The sequence below is a fragment of the Schistocerca nitens genome, chromosome 2 (genome assembly GCF_023898315.1).
Source record: "Schistocerca nitens isolate TAMUIC-IGC-003100 chromosome 2, iqSchNite1.1, whole genome shotgun sequence".
Classification (NCBI taxonomy): Eukaryota; Metazoa; Arthropoda; class Insecta; order Orthoptera; family Acrididae; genus Schistocerca; species Schistocerca nitens.
The window spans coordinates 117870058-117891285 of NC_064615.1; the positions used below are offsets into that span (position 1 = coordinate 117870058).

A 21228-nucleotide genomic window follows, 5' to 3' on the forward strand; every position below is an offset into this window, starting at 1 on the left:
TGTTCTTCAACATCCTCCTTATTCTCCAGATTTGGCGCCGACAGACTTCTTTTTGTTTCCCCGCCGTAAGTTACCCCTGCTTTGATGATGTTTGGTTTGTGGGGCGCTCAACTGCGCGGTCGTCAGCACCCAATTTTTTTCACAAGCCGATATAGCCACTGTCACGAATGATGATGATGATGATGAAATGATGACGACAACACAAACACCCAGTCCCCGGGCAGAGAAAATCCCCAACCTGGACGGCAATCGAACCCGTGACCCCATGATCCAGAAGCAGCAACGCTAGGTTTATGCTCTGCAGACACTCGTGATCAAGGTGCTTCCACAAGGAGCGTTTACTGATAGTTTCCAACAGCGTTACAATCGATGTCAGAAATGTCTTGTAGCTGATTGTGATTATTCTGAAGGCAAGTAAAGGTATTTTGTAGGGAAATTTTTTTTCCTTTATTTTCTGAGACCATTCACCGAACTTTTCAGGTGTAACTTGTATGTGCAAAATGCTTTCATGGAATCAGCGCGGTAAATGGGTCGACGTGGCGACGTGGTAGAATGGCAGAAAGGGACTTTTAGAAGTCCCCATGACCACACCCTGAGTGAAGTTGTCCGGTTTGTTGGCGTATCATCGCAGACTGCCCAACGTGAGTGGTGTACCGCTCGTACGCTCGTAGCCATGTAACAATGAAAGACGGAGTAGGAAGAGTGGTCGGACAACGCTATACCACATAATTTTCCAGAAAGACTGAAAAATTGTGTTAAATGGTCATTGGAAGGCTACTGCTTGCGATAAGATTACGACTGTTTTCAGGAAAACAGTACTCCCCAGTGCCCTTGATCTGCACGTGACCTTAGTTTGGACGACAACAAGGAGACAGCTTGTAAATGATCTACATGCCAGACGAGAGATGGCTTATAAACTCCTGAAACAACAAACAAGAAAAAAATTCTGCACGATTTCAAGTAATAGACAAAGAAAGTTGGATGAAACACTATCTAGGATTATCCGTAGAAAACAATGATAAAATTGAGCTAACGAAAATAAACCAGAACAAAGGACGAGATAATGAAATACACAAAGCAGACAGCACTACGCTGGATGAGAGACAGGAAGCACCGAAGAAGATAAAGAATAGAAAAGCAGCAGGATCCGATAACATTAATGCAGAACTTGTCAAATGTGGCGTATTAATGTTAGAACTGAGGCTGTTGCATTCATTAACTGAACACTGAAAATGGAACTAGAAATGCTTGTGAACATTGCAGAGATGTATGTCTGTTGAACACCGTTCATAAATTATATGCACCCATAATTAGTAACAAAATGTAAAGAGTAGTTGACGTCCTTTTGCTAGAGGAGCAAAGCGGTTTTAGAAAAGAACGATCATGCACAGACAATATTACAATGCTGCTGCAGATAATCGAAAACAGACGATACGTAATCTGGAGACTCGTACTGCGTTTGTACATTATGGAACATTCTTTGACAGAATGGATATTGTGGAGTATAAAGGAAAGTAGAGGTTACCCTAAACATTTAGCCTAAGTGACAGAAACTTGATATTTAAAAAGCAAAATTTTAGCTAAAACAGGCAAAGAGAAAATACGACCAATAGCAATTAACCGAGGAATACGACAAGAGTTCAGTCTCTCACCCACATTATTTAATATATATGTTGCCCACATTTTTAGACAATGGAAACAAGAAGTTGACCTAGAAATAAAGCTAATTTGTAGAAACGCACATTCAAATACTGTACTCTTTGCTGATGACCAGATAATTTTACGAAAGATGGAGGATGATTCACATTTTACTCTGTATCCCTTGGACTTGAAAGGCAAACTCTTTAACTCGAAAATGTCGTAAAATAAAACCAAAGTTATTGCTCTGAAAGGAAAATAACCAGTACGTTCTAAAATAGTGCTAAATGTAAAATCAGCTGAACAGGCATCCCACTTTCATCTATTACGATATAACATGAGTTCTGAATATGGTAATGACGTCTATAATAAGTTAAATAAGTTTAAAATGACATGTGTCACTATACATCGAACATTAGCCAATAAAACTAGGAAAGACGCAAAGATGAAATTCTAAAAAGGAATGGTAACACTTATGCTCACATACGGGAGTGAGACAAAAGAAGGTACAGTCAACTGAAAGTGAGAGGCCAAATAAAGAATTCTGAAATAAGGAAAGAATTAAATATGTTTTGCACAAGTGAAGGAATAGAATACGCGATAACAAAATGGAAGAAGCATGTTAAAAGAATGGGAGCCGAAAGAATACTGAGACATGCAACTGACTGTAGACCTAAAGAAACGAGAGATACATTGACACCAAGGAAAAGGTGGCCTTTGTGAAGACGGAAGAGGCTGTAAGTGTACTGCTTGAAGTTGAAGAAGAAGAAGAAAATATCTTTTCTTCCACCAAAGGCGCCACACGTTTGTACGAGGTGCATTCAAGTTCTAAGGCCTCCGATTTTTTTTCTAATTAACTACTCACCCGAAATCGATGAAACTGACGTTACTTCTCGACGTAATCGCCCTGCAGACGCTGACGCCATGATTCCATGGCAGCGGCGAAGGCTTCTTTAGGAGTCTGTTTTGACCACTGGAAAATCGCTGAGGCAATAGCAGCACGGCTGGTGAATGTGCGGCAACGGAGAGTGTCTTTCATTATTGGAAAAAGCCAAAAGTCACTAGGAGCCAGGTCAGGTGAGTAGGGAGCATGAGGAATCACTTCAAAGTTGTTATCACGAAGAAACTGTTGCGTAACGTTAGCTTGATGTGCGGGTGCATTGTCTTGGTGAAACAGCACACGCGCAGCCCCTCCCAGACGTTTTTGTTGCAGTGCAGGAAGGAATTTGTTCTTCGAAACATTTTTGTAGGATGCACCTGTTACCGTAGTGCCCTTTGGAACGCCCTCGCTATCCCAGAACATGGACACCATCATTTTTTCAGCACTGACGGTTACCCGAAATTTTTTTGGTGGCGGTGAATCTGTGTGCTTCCATTGAGCTGACTAGTGCTTTGTTTCTGGATTGAAAAATGGCACCCACGTCTCATCCATTGTCACAGCCGACGAAAAGAAAGTCCCATTCATGCTGTCGTTGCGCATCAACATTGCTTGGCAACATGCCACACGGGCAACCATGTGGTCATCCGTCAGCATTCGTGGCACCCACCTGGATGACACTTTTCGCATTTTCAGGTCGTCATGCAGGATTGTGTGCACAGAACCCACAGAAATGCCAACTCTGGAGGCGATCTGTTCAACAGTCATTCGGCGATCCCCCAAAACAATTCTCTCCACATTCTCGATCATGTCGTCAGACCGGCTTGTGTGAGCCCGAGGTTGTTTCGGTTCGTTGTCACACGATGTTCTGCCTTCATTAAACTGTCGCACCCACGAACGCACTTTCAGCACATCCATAACTCCATCACCACATGTCTCCTTCAACTGTCGATGAATTTCAATTGGTTTCACACCACGCAAATTCAGAAAACGAATGATTGCCCGCTGTTCAAGTAAGGAAAACGTCGCCATTTTAAGTATTTAAAACAGTTCTCATTCTCGCGGCTGGCGGTAAAATTCCATCTGCCATACGGTGCTGCCATCTCTGGGACGTATTGACAATGAACGCGGCCTCATTTTAAAACAATGTGCATGTTTCTATCTCTTTCCAGTCTGGAGAAAAAAAATCGGAGGCTTTAGAACTTGAATGCACCTCGTAGAAATATTCCACCTCGAACAGCGTATACAATGACACAAAGGTCTATATGGACACTGATGAGCTCTGGGAAGTCAATGAAGCAATACTGATGTTGAATATCTTCAACAAAAATTATTATTCCTTATAACAAAAAAAACTCCTCCCGAACAGGCCATGAAGGCCCAACGGTAGCGAACGGCTGCCGTGTCATCTTCAGCCGAAAGGCGTCACTGGATGATGATACTGAGGGGCATGTTCAAAAATGGTTCAAGTGGCTCTGAGCACTATGCGACTTAACTTCTGAGGTCATCAGTCGCCTAGAACCTAGATCTAATTAAACCTAACTAACCTAAGGACATCACACAAATCCATGCCCGAGGCAGGATTCGAACCTGCGACCGTAGCGGTCACGCGGTTCCAGACGGAAGGGCCGAGAACCGCACGGCCACACCGGCCGGCGAGGGGCATGTGGTCAGCACACCGCTCTCCCGGCCTTATATCAGTTTTCGAGACTGGAGCCTCTACTTCTCAATCAAGTAGCTCCTCAGTTTGCCACACAAGGGTTGAGTGCACTCCGCTTGCCAACAGCGCTCGGCAGACCGGATGGTCACCCATCCAAGTGCTAGCCCAGCCCGACAGCGTTTAACTTCGGTTATCTGACGGGAACCGGTGTTACCACTGCAGCAAGGCCATTGGCCTCTTATAACAAAAGTGGATAAAAACTTAAAAGTAATGAACAGAACGGACAGCATCTGTAATGAGCAAAAGAGTTACTCTTATCGATTACATAACGTGTTGACGAAAATGGGACATTTTACATTTTTATCTGCACGGGCTCCTATGTTAGATGGGTTGGTATTGTCTCCTTCCGACCAGATTAATATGTCAGATGTGTAAGTTTACGTGCGTAGAAAAAGCGACTATGATAAGCGTTTGTGCAGTATAGTACAGTATTTGTGAAGATGCGGATGATTATGAAAATGAAAGGAAGCGAGAGGGCCAAACTCCACCTTAGCCTTTTTAGGCAACAGACGAATCATTGTCAACAACGCAGTTTGTCATCTCACCATGAGACACTGGGAGATTTTTAAGCTCTACCAAGCGCAATAGTGCGCAGAGTTGACTGTTGATCCCGAATTAAGACCCACTCCTCTCCTCTCTCTCCTTATCTACAAAACTCTTGTAAAGAAATTTGCTTTACCGCCTGCATTCGAACGGGATGCCTCAGAGCCGAGCGCTGTCGAACTAGTAACTTAAGTTCGCCGGTTTGTGAACAAAAATGAAATTTTAATCATTTTGCTAATGTGGGACGGTTGCTTAAGGATGTTAAAATGTTCCTTTCCTCGACTGCTCGAAGCAGAGTGGTCGTGGACCGTGTCCACCGTCAAAATAATTCAGGAGATCTGAGGCGAGCGCTATTCTCGATTTAACTACGGTCGTTGAATCCGGGTCGCTTTTCCTATACCTCTGTACTCTCCAAATTGTTCTTAGAAGTGAGTCCACAGCTCGTGGTCGTGCGGTAGCGTTCTCGCTTCCTACGCCCGGGTTCCCGGGTTCGATTCCCGGCGGGGTCAGGGATTTTCTCTGCCTCGTGATGACTGGGTGTTGTGTGCTGTCGTTAGGTTAGTTAGGTCTAAGTAGTTCTAAGTTCTAGGGGACTGATGACCATAGATGTTAAGTCCCATAGTGCTCAGAGCCATTTGAACCATTTCTTAGAAGTGATCCACATTTCCGTTCGCTGGACTAGGTGATAAAAGTTACAAAAAACAAATTTCTGCCTAAAGCTGTCTCATGAAAAGGTATTTAAAGGAAGAAAAGTCTTTGGATAATAGCTGAAAGCTATGAGAGTCAAACTGCACTATCAAATCAGACATTTCGTTTCTTCGAGGGGCGCCCAATAAGTAATGCAACACGTTTTTTTCTGTAAGCAGGTTGATTTTCTTCAGGACTCCAATATAACAGTTTACTTCCCATCCTTTTGGCCACAAACCCTGTTTTTCAACATAATTTCCGTTCAGTGCGTAGGCTTTACGCCCCCTTATTGGGACGGCCTAAAAGCCCGCATGGTTGAACTCTACTGGTCGACGTGGGAGCCAACGCCTTGCTGCATCAACAACTTCCCTATCACCCACGTACTGCTTCCCATGGAGTTCCATCCTTTATTGGAGCAAACAGATGACAGTCGAAAGATGCGAGGTCTGTTCTATGGAGTGAATGAGGAAGTTTTATGAGCTCCTGTCGGGTGCGCAAACTTGCGTAGTCACTATCAGCCTCATAATGCGCAAGCAATTCTCCACGGATGGTCATTTGTTGCTCTTTATTGTCTTCTGTGACGCAGCGAGGGACCCAGCGGACGGTCGTAGGTTCGAATACTGCCTCGGGCATGGATGTGCGTGATGTCCTTAGGTTAGTTGGGTTTAAATAGTTCTAGGGGACTGATGACCTCAGATGTTAAGTCCCATAGCGCCCAGAGCCATTTTGAACCCAGCGGGCATAAACATTTGAGTACCCTAACTGGTGGACGAGTGTGTCAGCACTACCCACAGAGACGTCTGATTGTGCAGAGAGGTGTTTGACTGTGATCCGGCCATCACCTCGAATGAGACTGTCCGTGAGTTCCAACACTGTAGGAGTCACAGCTGTGTGCGGCCGAGCAGCACGCGGGAGACAAGACAGTTTCTTGCGACCTTGCTGCGAAGATGACAATTGCCTCGCCCAGCAACTCACCGTGCTTTGGCTCACTGCTAGGTCTCCGTACACATTCTGCAAGCGCTTATGAACATCTGTATGTTCTGGTTTCCCACCAAAAGACTCTGAGAGAACTCTCTCCTTGGAATTCACCTTCGCTACAGACGCCGTTTTGAAGGCTACGTACAGTTCCACAACATATCTGAACTTCATGAAACTACATGGGCTGAAACGAGAATATTCCACGACATACAACAACAAATTCCGCATTTTTTCAACAGCAATTCGCTGAGAAAAAATGTGTTGCATTACTTATTGAAGGCCCCTCGTACTAAAAGAACAATGGTTACGCAATGCAAGTCTACTTTTTTCGACTGTAGCTTCCTCCCAGCTATTCGTTTACTCTTAAAGAGGTCTACCTCCGGAAATTTTTACAGCCTTAGGCAAAAGATCACAAATTCTCTTCGCGTTCCTCTTCCACAAAACCTGGTCGCCAAATGACCCGTATGACTCTTGCTGCGTGATGACGGTGATTCCCTTGGGGCAACTGTGTACCATCTATGTCTGATTTATACACTACTGCCCATTAAAATTGCTAGACCAAGAAGAAACGCAGATGATAAACGGGTATTCATTGGACAAATATATTTTACGACAACTGACATGTGATTACATTGTCAAGCAATGTGGGTGCATAGATCCTGAGAAATCAGTACCCAGAACAACCACCTCTGGCCGTAATAACGGCCTTGATACGCCTGGGCATTGAGTCAAAGAGAGCTTAGATGGCGTGTACAGGTACAGCTGCCCATGCAGCTTCAACACGATACCACAGTTCATCAAAAGTAGTGACTGGTGTATTGTGACGAGCCAGTTGCTCGGCCACCATTGACCAGACGTTTTCAATTGGTGAGACATCTGGAGAATGTGCTGGCCAGGGCAGCAGTCGAACATTTTCTGTATCCAGGCCCGTACAGGACCTGCAACATCCGGTCGTGCATTATCCTGCTGAAATGTTGCAGTTTGCAGGGATCGAATGAAGGGTAGAGCCACGGGTCGTAACACATCTGAAATGTAACGTCCACTGTTCAAAGTGCCGTCAATGCGAACAAGAAGTGACCGAGACGTGTAACGAATGGCACCCCATACTATCACGCCGGGTGATACGCTAGTATGGCAATGACGAATACACGCTTCCAATGTGCATTCACCGCGATGTCGCCAAACACGGATGCAACCATCATGGTGCTGTAAACAGAACCCGGATTCATCCGAAAAAATGATGTTTTGCCATTCGTGCACCCAGTTCGTCCTTGAGTACACCATCGCAGGCGCTCCTGTCTGTGATGCAGCGTCAAGGGTAATCGCAGCCATGGTCTCCGAGCTGATAGTCCATGCTGCTGCAAACGTCGTCGAACTGTTCGTGCAGTTGGTTGTTGTCTTGCAAACGTCCCCATCTGTTGACTCAGGGATCGACACGTGGCTGCACGATACGTTACAGCCATGCGGATAAGATGCCTGTCATCTCGACTGCTAGTGATACGAGGCCGTTGGGATCCAGCACGGCGTTCCGTATTACCCTCTTGAACCCACCGATTCCATATTCTGCTAACAGTCATTGGATCTCGACCAACGCGAGCAGCAACGTTGCGATACGATAAACCGCAATCGCGATAGGCTACAATCCGACCTTTATCAAAGTCGTAAACGTGATGGTACGCATTTCTCCTCCTTACACGAGGCATCACAACAACGTTTCACCAGGCAACGCCGGTCAACTGCTATTTGTGTATGTAGCCCACCGTGAAGTTCATGGCAGAGGGTGCGTCCAGTTATACCAGTTCCATTCACGTATGGAGCGCGGGAAGAATTATTGTCTGAATGTCTCTGTGCGTGCTGTAATTATTATAATCTTATCCTCAAGATCTCTGTGTGAGCGATACGTATGGGGCTGTATTACATTCCTAGAGTAATAATTTAAAGCAGATTCTTGAAATATTGTTAACAGTCTTTCTCGGGATAGTTTACGTTCGTCTTCAAGAATCTGCCGGTTCAGTTCCTTCACTGTCTCTCTGACACACTGCCACGGATCAGTGAGACTGTGACTGTTCGCGCTGCCCTTCTATGTATACGTTAGTCCTATTTCGTACAGGTCTCACACACTGAAGGAATATTCTTGAACCAGTCACACGACTGACCTTTATAGACTCATTTCACTTCCCCAGTATTCCACCAATAAACTGAAGTCCACCACCTGCTTTGCCTACGACTGAGCTTATGTGATTATTCCATTTCAAGTCCCTACAAAGTGTTACACCCAAGTATTTGTATGTGTTCGAGCAGCGGCTTCGTTGATATTAAAGTCACAGAAAACCTCTTTTAACATTTAAACACGATGCCAATCCTTGCACCACTTTGAAATCTTATCAGGGTCTGACTAATATTTATGCAGCTTATTTCAGAGAGTAGTTCATTATAGATAACTGCATCATCTGCAAAAAATCTGAGGTCACTATTAACGTTGTCTGCAAGGTCATTAATACACAACATGAACAGCAAGGGTCCCAACACACTTCCCTGGAGCACACCTGAAGCTACTTCTACATATGGCGATAACTCTCCATCCAAGATATCATGCTGCGTCCTCCCTACCAAAAAGTTCTCAATCTAGTCACAAATTTCACTTGGTACCCCATGCGATCGTACTTTTCACAATAAGCGTGGGTGTAGTATTGAGTCAAACGCTTTTCAGAAATCAGGACTGCATCTACGCTACCGCCTTGATCCAAAGCTTTCAGTATGTCATGTGAGAAAAGTGAGAGTTGGAATTCATCTGATCGATGTTTCCGGTACCAATGCTAGTTGGCACGGACCACGTCATTACTTTTGAGCTCGGAATATGTTCTAAGATTCTATAACAAATCGATGTCAAGGATATTGAACGCTAGTTTCGTGGATCATCTCTTCATTGGTACGAGGATAAATTGGAGAAATCCTCCTGTATTTTCGTTTGTAATGGAACGTTTTAAAACTGAGATAAGCAGTTCAGCTTTTGCTTCGCTACCCTCTGTTTCAGTTTCTGTCTCATTCGCTGGGGACTGGATACTAACTTTGATGCGTCTAACAGCCTTTACATACAATCACAATTTATTTGGGTTTTGTTAAAGATCATTTGACAATATTTTGCTACGGTAGACATTAAAGGCATCAAGCATTGCTCTTTTGACAGCCAACCGCGTTTCATTCAGCATCTCTCTATCTACAAATGGTTCAAATTGCTCGGAGCACTATGGGACTAAACTGCTGAGGTCATCAGTCCCCTAGAACTTAGAACTACTTAAACCTAACTAACCTAAGGACATCACACTCATCCATGCCCTAGGTAGGATTCGAACCTGCGACCGTATCGGCCGCGCGGTACCAAACTGTAGTGCCTAGAACCGCTCTTCCACCTCGGCCGGCTCTCTATCTACAGCCCTACACCATGTTTTACAATTATTATGCTGTAACTTCAGATTGTTTACTGTGACTGAATACCATAGAGGGTCTCTCCCATAATGAACTGTTCAGTTGTGTACATATCTATCCAGTGCATGATCAATTATTCCTTTACACGTGAGCCATAGTTCCTCTACATGCTCCTGTCCTGTGCTGGAAGTTTCAAGTTCCTCACTGAGATATGACACTACTGACTTTTTATCCAGTTTGCTGAACATATACACTGAAGAGCCAGAGGAACTGGTACATCCGCCTAATATCATGTAGGGTCCCCGTGAGCACGCAGAAGTGCCGTAACACGACATGGCATGGATTCGACTAACGTCTGACGTAGTGCTGGAGGGAACTGACACAATGAATCCTGCAGGGCTGTCCATAAATCCGTAAGAGTACCACGGGGTGGAGATATCTTCCGAATACCACGTTGCAAGGCATCCCACATATGAGAAATCGTCGTACGGGAAAATCCCCACTTCACCGCTACCTCGGAGAAGCTGTGGTCCATCAATCGTGCGCCCACTATAACACCACGTTCAAACTCACTTAAATCTTGATAACCTGCCATTTCAGCAGCAGTAACCAATCTAACAACTGCGCCAGACACTTGTTGTCCTATATAGGCGTTGCCGGACGCAGCGCCATATTCTGCCTGTTTACATATCTTTGTATGAATACGCGTACCTATGCCACTTCCTTTGGCGCTTCATTGTATCTGTTCTAGGTAACCGGGGAACAAAGGATGTTTCTTTTTAAAGGAAATGTCACATTACTACTTCAAGAAAAGTTTTGATATATGTGGTGTCACTGCCGGACACCACACTTGCTAGGTGGTAGCTTAAATCGGCCGCGGTCCATTAGTACATGTCGGACCCGCGTGTCGCCACTGTGTGATCGTAGACCTAGCGCCACCACACGGCAGGTCTCGAGAGACGTACGAGAACTCGCCCCAGTTGTACGACGACGTTGCTAGCGACTATACTGACGAAGCCTTTGCTCTCATTTGCCGAGAGACAGTTAGAATAGCCTTCAGCTAAGTCCATGTCTACGACCTAGCAAGGCGCCATTAGCCTTAGATAGCTTGTATCTAAAGAGTCTCACTTGTATCGCCACAATCTCCAGATGTCTCATCAAGAACGATGTATACAAAGGAAGGATTAAAAGTTAAGTAGTCCAGAAGATACGTACTTTTCTTTATAGCATTCATTAAGTCTCCTGTTTCAGACCTCACTCCATCCTTCGTGAGTTAGCGCGTGCATCTTGGCCGCCTCTTTCAATTAGTGTGCGTAGTGTTGGCAAGTCTGCCGACACTACAATATACATATGTCTGGAAGCCAATACCTGTTGAGAAATGAACTGCTTTACCAGTGAAGGGTAACGTGTAGCATGTGGTGATCCAGGCCGTCTTACTGATGCTGTTAGTAGTTCATTATCACAATACGCACGTGTGGCCTAATGCAAATCCTCGAGCACTGACGGAAGTGAGGTATAAGGATCGCTTCGGTTTCGACGTATGGGCAGGAACTGTCGGAGACTTAGTCATAGGACCCCATACACTGGTTAACAGGTGCCTTGTATCTCCAATTTCTGGGCGATGAATTACCTGCGCTATTGGAAAACGTTTTCCTTGTAGAACGAGGGGGCATCATTCTATTATTTACGGATTGTGTGACAGTACCTCACCTTCACTGATAGATGTATTAGGATGTATGGTAGCCACATGCATCTCTGCCTACAGTGCCTACTTGTACGTAGAAAACAGAAAGGAATGAGGGGACAGATTGGCCCATATCTCAACAGCTATTGGTTTCCAGACGTATCATTATATGAACTTTTCTTCTAGTTTTACCACCATTACATCCTGTTATAACGTTTCACACTTTCTTTAAACACCTTGTATATCCAACAAAAAGCTGAGGACGTTGGGTAGACGTGCTACTCCGCAGTGAAAGAGGAATCTGTGGCGGGTCTAATCAAACTAGCCACACGACTAATGATTTAAAACAAAAATCCTCAGAACAAACCTGAAAAGCTGTCTCCCTGTTTCAGTGTTTTTTACTGTTACGTGATTACATCTGTCATCAAATACAAAGATTGTGACTGTTCGTTCCTCGTTAGAAAGAAGCACTATTCTTATTTCATCAACACTGTTTATTGAAAACAGAACGAATTTTGCGCTCTTTACGTACAGCTATCAGGAAAAGTTTCAACGATATGGAAAGTGCTAATTGCAAAACATAATGCTGTGGAATCTGCATGTTACAAAGATATTAGACATGCTATGGTGTTGGCATCAGAACAACAGCAAGAAAATACAACTCGCATATGCAGCCATTTACATACTTAAAGTTCTAGTCTGACAACGATGCGAGAGGTAGTCAGCTGTCATGTTATAGTAACTTGTTGTCGTAATTTAGGGCAACCACAATTTTTGAAAAGACGTAATTGAGGATTCAAATAGACAAACAAAACTATTGCGAACTTCTCCATGCAGAGAGATGTATAAACCCTGAATGAAACTGGACTCCTCACCTTAAATGTGGCGTAAATCTCTCAGTTTACTATGAAGGATTTTACTTTTTTGTTATTTTTCAGGTAAAGCATCACCTGTACTGCAAGATACAGGGACTTGGGTCTCGGTGTAGGACTATCGTAAAAATCACCGCAGGATTAGTTTGGAGGAACAAACTGTTGTTTCAAGTGGCTGATGCCCTTGCCGTATCGTCAACAGATATGTGCATGCTTTAAACAAAATTAGTACTAATGCTCAACATCTGATGTCCTTCGTAGTTGTTGTAGTGTGACGGTGCGCGTCAGCGGGAATTACTGGACGATAAAACGAGAGGAAGTTCCGTAATCTACAGGATGTGGTGCCCGCGACAACGTACCACGCTCTGTCTGCGGCACGCGGGTTCACTCCAAGCGAAGCGTCTGTTTTCTTCCAATGTATCCCTAATATCGTAGAACACAAGGATGAATGTTCGCTTTTTCGATCGACAATGGGTACGCCACCAATAGGACTTTAACTTGACATCTCCCAATGTTAAGCAAATCGTCGAAGGAGAACAAGGGTACTAGTCGCTTGTAATACATCAGCAGACTGCCTTAGAAGCCATAGTGATACACTTTGAAGAAGTGGTGGGAACTGAAAACTTAATAATAACACCAATCTATTGGTTTTTCAGTGTTGTCTTTTCTTGGGCGTTGTACATTTCAAAACTCGGGTTCATTATCAGGGCTTCAGTTTCTATGCAAGGACCTTCATTGCTACGTCAGCACGCCAGAACCGCGTATCTGTATGATTTTTAGTTCGTTCTAACAGCAACTCGGGAATCTGCGATGGAACATATACTGAACTACAGAAGAATATGTGTACATTTTGTTAAAGCTTACATGTACCTGCGAATTTAACTATGTTTTAACAGAATCTTCACATATTCTTCTGTATGTATTCCACATCAGTTTCGCAAACTGCAATTAAGAACGCACTATAAATTCTACAGAACGCTGTTCTGGCCTTTTTTCATGACACTGAAGATTCTTACGTAACTACTGAAGCCTTGACGGTGAGGCTGTGACATATAAACGTACATAAACGTACATTTGCATAGCGAAAACTCTGTGAAAGAGAGGAGACAGACTATAGACTTACTTTTTTGCCAGGCCACGAAATTCAAATTTCAATCACCAAGTGCTATCGGACAATGCGGTTCAGTCGCAGATTACTATAACGGCTTTCGAATGGAGACCTAATCATTTTATGTCTCGCTTTATGTCTTACCTAGTTCCCTTGTGTCTCTATACACCAGTTCATTTAGTATGTGGCTGTGTAGGACTAAATGTCGACCGGAAATAAAATGTTAATTTTCTTTCAAAATACGAGGGAGTTCAATAAGTAAGGCAACACTCTTTTTTCTCCGCCAATTTAGGTTGAAAAAATGCATAGTTTTTTTGTGGGAATCGTGGAATATTCCCGCTTCAGCCGCAATAGTTTCACGAAGTTCCGAAATGTGGCGGCGCTGTACGTTGCCTTCAAACTGGCATCTGTAACGACGGTGCGTCCCAAGCAGATATTAACAGGCGCTCGTAGAGTGTCTACGGAGACCTGGAGGTGAACAAAAGCACGGCGAATCTTTGGGCGAGGCGTCTATCATCATCGCAACAAGGTCGAACAAGGCTGTCCGATTTCCTGCGTGCCGCCCGGCCGCACACAGCTGTGACTCCTGCAGTGTTGGAACGTGCAGACACTCTCATTCGATGTGACCGACAGATCACAAACATCTCGCTGCACGACTTGACGTCCCTGTTGGAAATGCTCACTCACTCGTCCGCCAGTTGGGGCACTCAAAGGTATGTGCCCGCTGGGTTCTCGCCGCCTAGCAGAAGATCATAAAGAGCAACGAAGGACCATCTTTGGGGAATTGCTTGCGCGTCTCGAGGCTGATCGTGACAATTTTTTCTCCAATATCATCACAGACGATGAAACACTGGTTCATCACTTCGATCAGGAAACAAAATGGCAATCCTCTGAAAGGCGCCACACCACCTCTCCTCCGAAGAAAAAGTTCAAAGGTACACACTCAGCCTGTAAAGATATGGCGGGACTCTGAAGGGGTTATTCTGTTTGATGTCCCCCCTCGTGGTGCAACGATCAGCTCTGCAGTGTATTGTGCTACAGCCTGGGTCTCACGCCTCCCGATTTTCACCTGTGTGCCTCAATGAAGGATGCACTCCATAGGAAGCAGTACATGGGTGATGGGAAGCTATTGATGCGGCAAGACGTTGGTTCGACGTCGACCAGTAGGTTGGTGTCATGCAGGCATTGTGGTCTTCCCAGTAAGGTGGCTCAAATCCGTGACATTGAACAGAGATTATGTTGAAAAATAAGGTTTTGTAGGCAAAATAGAGGGGAATAATATGGTGTATTGAAATCCTGCTTTCGGAAAAAAATGTGTTACATCAACTACTGAACGCCCCTCGTATTGCGTGCAGTGTTATGCAGTCCATCTTAAACACTATTTGATACGGCCAACTAGCAGTGCAACTAATTGGTATAGGCGGTTCCAGTTCTCCAAAATAAATAAATAATCTCCTAACTATAACAATATCATCTCTGTGCTTTACAGTGAAGAGCAAACATGAAGGACTATGTACGAACAAGACGTGAATGTAAACAGATCTAACGGGATATTTTCGTATACAAAGGAGGGCAGTACGAATTTTTGCAGGTCTGACTTACGTGAGAGGCTCGTCGAACTGTGGAGAAACCTGAAATGCGGACGCCTGAAGGCAGACACCAATTATTTCTCGAAAGCCTACTTACAAAATTTCATGAACGAGTATTTAGGGTTCTATCAATACACTGCTGGACCCTACGTGTCGCTCCCGAAGGGCTCACGAAGATTAATTACCTCTCGCACAGAGGCGATTAAGCATGGTCTCGCACAGAGGCGATTAAGCAGGGTCTCGCACAGAAGCGATTAAGCAGGGTCCTGACAGATACTGGCACGTCATTCCTTGCCGTCGTACGCCAGGGTTCATCGATCGACGTAGCTGGTGAGTGGTGGATTGTCAGTGTTGAGAACTCATGACCAGGCGTTTTCAGTGGCTGCGAGACCTGGAGAACGTGCCGTTCAGGTCAACAGTACAGCGCTCTCAGTATTGAGGAAGGTCAGGACACCACGAGTAACCAGTCTTGCGTTATCTTGTTGAAAGAGAGGTCACAGAGTCCTTGAACATAGGGTACAGCCACCAGCCTTAGCACGTCAGAAATGTAGTGGCTGTACAGACAATGAGAACCGGAGGTGATCGTGTTGTGTATCCAATGGCACCAAGTACCATCAAGCCAGAAGTTGGACCCCTGTGACGACGTCGTTCTCATCGGTGCCTCCACGCAGGGGAACGTCAATTGGGATGCTTTTGGGAAGAATCCTTTTGGGAAGGATACAGTCGTTTTCGTTATCAGCCTTTACATAGGCCTCTCGAATGACACGATGAATCTGTACATTGGCAGATCTGAAATTAGGAAAGAAAGCGGCTCTCCAGTCTATGACGCCGCAGGTGAGCCTCCTCGAACATTAACGTAACTGCGAGAGGGACTTTTATTCTTGTTCAGTTTGCGAATCCGTAGCGATAGTGCACAGTAGACAGGCAAGAGCTGTAACTGAAGAGCCAGAGATCTAATGACACGGAATTGGTAAATTATAGGAGAAATATTATTACTACATTACCAAATTAAGGTTACTCCCGAATGTTTTTCAGGAAATTTTTTATCGCTGTTGTATATTTTTATGATTGGGAAAGAATATATTTTCTCAAAAAGGAACAAAAGGTGTTAGCGAGTAATGTGACTGGAATTTTAAAAATTGTCAGGGGTGACAACAGAGCTCAACACACTGCTGTTGTGAGACATTTTGCTGGTACACCTGATGTGAGAAAATTTGACTTCTGTATTTTGGTTGTGAGTATAAACAATGTCGATGAGTCGGAGGGAGTCACTGTTGCCGCTCCAGCCCAGCTGCACTGTGGCCACACACACACCAGCCATTGCCTTCCATCTCGCGATTACAGCATGAGATGTACAAGTCGCTCAACGTTCTCACACAAGCCACGCAGCCATGTTGCGAAGTCCAAGATGGTGGGTCGGGGAATACGGAATACTGGGTAAAATATAGGCCCAACTTGACTGAGCAGATCCTGTGAACGCACATAACTTTTGTGACTTCTGCAAGTAGATGAGTGCAAAACGGATCACCTCTAATGCACAAACAAATAATTGTTTCAGAACTTTGTTTTGAAGTTACTAAACTTAATAATCTGTTACCGTAACAGATTATTTTTGTGATAAGTAATTTTTTAAAGAGTTTAAATTAATAGCAAGCTCAAAATTGTATTTTGTGCGCATTAAATATGTTTTGCCTCAATCTGCTTGATTATCTTGATTTTTACCACCCTGTACCGTATTTCTCGACTATTCCCTTTTAACCTCGAAGTGCAACTTCTTTTTTAAACTTGTTTTTCGGTGGTAAGCTTTTTACATTTTATCGAGGGAAATAGGAATACTTACGCCAAATAGTTGAAGTTTATAATAAATTCCGTTTCAGATCTAAGAATGAGCTCAGTTTGGAGATACAACTACAGTACTAAATGGCATTCCAAAACATCCAAGCTTGCTGTATTGTGTTTTTTTTTATGTCCGACTTCCTAATAACTCTAAAATTGGTATTTGAAACATGCTTAATTTTACTACAGCGCTTAGCAGAGTCGTAGCAGATTGATAATAAATGAATTCAGTAAGTTACTGGACTGAAAATTAGGACGAGACTGCGAGGTCATGCGCTCCATCTTAGTGATAGAAATCGTGAAGGCCAAACAGCACTGCTGGATACGTTGTGCTGGCGTTCATGCGAGTGAAACGGGGCCCAGCGGCTTGGCGGTTACACAGCATACGAGCCCGGAGGTCACGAGGTCTCCATTTCAGAATAACAGTACGATAAGGCGAGGAAAGACGCTTCACAAGCAGCCCAACAGAATATGACGAGGCCGAAAAGGCCACTTTCCTAGAAGTTACGAAGTAGCAGTCGCAGTTGACATGGTGCTGCTGTAGGAAGCACGAGACTCTTCGGTTGGAGCACTCGGCAGAGGATCAAGTGAGGCAAACACTAACGGAGGAAGATATAGCTCACAAAACTATTTGGGCAAGGCAACTTCGCGGTTGTTTGTTCACTGTATCACGTGACACAATAGAAATTTAGTGGCTTCTGTAACTGCATTGTTTGCCTTCGAGATTTGTTGCAGGCTACGCATCATCACCAACGAGTAATCTGAAAGCAGATTTATAGCTGCAAGCGGATCATATTTCATGTCGATGAAGCTGCTGTATGAATATTTATTTACCATCCGAATTCGGTTCGGGCATTACGCCCATCTTCACAGGCATGCCAATGAGACATAGAACCGAAAATTAAAACTAAAAACAACAGCCGCCCTCGACACTAAATATTCATGCGACGTCACCCCTGAAGAGATTGGTGCAGCAATAAAAGACGCAAAACCTGGTAAGGCTCCTGGTTCTGATGACATTCTCCCGGAGTTTCTCGTCAAGTTTGGTAAACACAGGGTGTTACAAAAAGGTACAGCCAAACTTTCAGGAAATATTCCTCACACACAAAGAAAGAAAATATGTTATGTGGACATGTGTCCGGAAACGCTTACTTTCCATGTTACAGCTCATTTTATTACTTCTCTTCAAATCACTTTAATCATGGAATGGAAACACACAGCAACAGAACGTACCAGAGTGACTTCAAACACTTCGTTACAGGAAATGTTCAAAATGTCCTCCGTTAGCGAGGATACATGCATCCACCCTCCGCCGCATGGAATCCCTGATGCGCTGATGCAGCCCTGGAGAATGGCGTATTGTATCACAGCCGTCCACAATACGAGCACGAAGAGTCTCTACATTTGGTACCGGGGTTGCGTAGACAAGAGCTTTCAAATGCCCCCATAAATGAAAGTGAAGAGGGTTGAGGTCAGGAGAGCGTGGAGGCCATGGAATTGGTCCGCCTCTACCAATCCATCGGTCACCGAATCTGTTGTTGTGAAGCGTACGAACACTTCGACTGAAATGTGCAGGGGCTCCATCGTGCATGAACCACATGTTGTGTCGTACTTGTAAAGGCACATGTTCTAGCAGCACAGGTTGAGTATCCCGTATGAAATCATGATAACGTGCTCCACTGAGCGTAGGTGGAAGAACATGGGGCCCAATCAAGACATCGCCAACAATGCCTGCCCAAACGTTCACAGAAAATCTGTGTTGATGACGTGATTGCACAACTGCATGCGGATTCTCGTCAGCCCACACATGTTGATTGTGAAAGTTTACAATTTGATCACGTTGGAATGAAGCCTCATCCGTAAAGAGAACATTTGCACTGAAATGAGGATTGACAAATTGTTGGATGAACCATTCGCAGAAGTGTACCCGTGGAGGCCAATCAGCTGCTGATAGTGCCTGCACACGCTGTACATGGTACGGAAACAACTGGTTCTCCCGTAGCACTCTCCATACAGTGACGTGGTCAACGTTACCTTGTACAGCAGCAACTTCTCTGACGCTGACATTAGGGTTATAGTCAACTGCACGAAGAATTGTCTCGTCCATTGCAGGTGTCCTCGTCGTTCTAGGTCTTCCCCAGTTGCGAGTCATAGGCTGGAATTTTCCGTGCTCCCTAAGACGCCGATCAATTGCTTCGAACGTCTTCCTGTCGGGACACCTTCGTTCTGGAAATCTGTGTCGATACAAACGTACCGCGCCACGGCTATTGCCCCGTGCTAATCCATACATCAAATGGGCATCTGCCAACTCCGCATTTGTAAACATTACACTGACTGCAAAACCACGTTCGTGATGAACACTAACCTGTTGATGCTACGTACTGATGTGCTTGATGCATGTACTGTAGAGCAATGAGTCGCATGTCAACACAAGCACCGAAGTCAACATTACCTTCCTTCAATTGGGCCAACTGGCGGTGAATCGAGGAAGTACAGTACATACTGACGAAACTAAAATGAGCTGTAACATGGAAATTAAGTGTTTCCGGACACATGTCCACATAACATCTTTTCTTTATTTGTGTGTGAGGAATGTTTCCTGAAAGTTTGGCCGTACCTTTTTGTAACACCCTGTATACGAGGATATGGTTAGCAAGTTCCTTCACCTCACCATTCAAGACGGAAAACATTGACCAAGCAGTTAAACGTGCCAAGATAATTCCTCTCCTAAGGCCATGTAAGTCTGGAGATATTCCGCAAAGCCAATCCCCCCCGGCACTCAGTGTGATACATGACCTTTTTGACCTTTTGGAACAAGCGTTGCCTAACAGCCTCACATTGCAGCATATATTTACAAGGACTAGACGTTTTTTTCTGATTACGTATTAAGTGTTTACAAATAATGAAATGTAATTCAACAGCCAATCTTACTTAGATGTCATAAGCTAAATAAATAAATTAAAAGTATTCATTCGGCGTAAGATGATTTACACATATGTGTTATACGTCGCCCCAACCGAAGCTGTGCAGATCAAGTCCTGCCTCTCACATCACACATTGAAGTGTGCTTTCAAAAGAAACTGAAAATATCTCTGGCTCTAATTGATTTATCAGCAGGCTACGATACCGTCTGCCGACAAGGCCTACTCTATAAACCGATTAATATAGCCTCATCCCAAAAAGTTATAAAGCTTACCGACAAAAACGTGATCGGTAACAGAGGATTCAAGGTCGTCATGGAAATTAAGATCAGTAACCAGGAAATCCTTCAAAATGGCTTACCTCAAAGCTCGGCGTTAGCTCCACAGTGCCGATATGCCAGAAATAGTTTGTAATAAATTTGGTTATGCTGATGATTAGGCTACAGAAACAACACATACTCTTTTTGAAACTATAGAAGACATCCTGAAGTCTGAATTGTCTGTATTGGCGAAAGACCTCTGAAAATGAGGACTTACTCCTAATACTGCTAAAACGGAAGTGAGTTGCTTCCATATTAATAACAGAAAATCCAATAGACCTCTGGAAGTCTATATTTGATGACATGCCTTAACAACAGTAAGGAACCAGCATAAAAAAAAGCGCTGCTAAGCTGAGGACAAGAAATAATCTCGTTTAAAGACTTTGTGGAACCACATGGGGGTCTTCAGCGTCAACTCTGTGAACTTCTGCATTGAGATTCGTATTCTCCACGGTAGACTGGAGTACCAGGATAGTTGAATAGCGCTCTTGTAAACAAAATTTATGTCCAACTCAGTAATACTCTGCGTATCAATTCGAGAGCAATTAGGTTTACTCTTACCATGTGGCTCCATGTTCTCACACACGACCCCCAAATATGCGAGGAGAGAAGTCTTGATCAGTGAATATAACAAGATCTTAGCAAACTGTGGACTACCGGTGCATTCTGACATCACAGAATGAACAGACTTCGTTCAAGACATCCTTCCCTTGCAGTTGCAAACAGCCTCATTGGGATTAACATCACCAATTCCTGAAGGAGAGAATGGCTCCAGAATGCACCACAAACGTGTCAGTTATTGCCTTATATTACCGAGACAGTCTCTGTGTTTGACCAACCCCGCGGTGTATGATCGACTCGCAACAGACTGAGAATGTGACACGGAAGATGTGCAGATTTACTATTTTAATGGGTGGTACTGTTACCACCAGCATGCGACATTGTCGCTCCGAGACAGACTACGCAACACATAAGGAATGGCTGCTGCATCAGGACGCACTCGTACACATAAGGTTATCAGGAATTGCT

The 21228-nt window shown here is 44.3% G+C and overlaps 1 protein-coding gene and 1 pseudogene across 1 annotated transcript in view; both read right to left on the bottom strand.

Annotated features, from left to right (window-relative positions):
* LOC126235791 (tetraspanin-7-like) overlaps positions 1 to 21228 on the bottom strand; it is a 183544-nt gene that overhangs the window by 141700 nt on the left and 20616 nt on the right. The window lies entirely within an intron of this gene.
* LOC126237843 (5S ribosomal RNA) lies at positions 4293 to 4410 on the bottom strand (annotated as a pseudogene).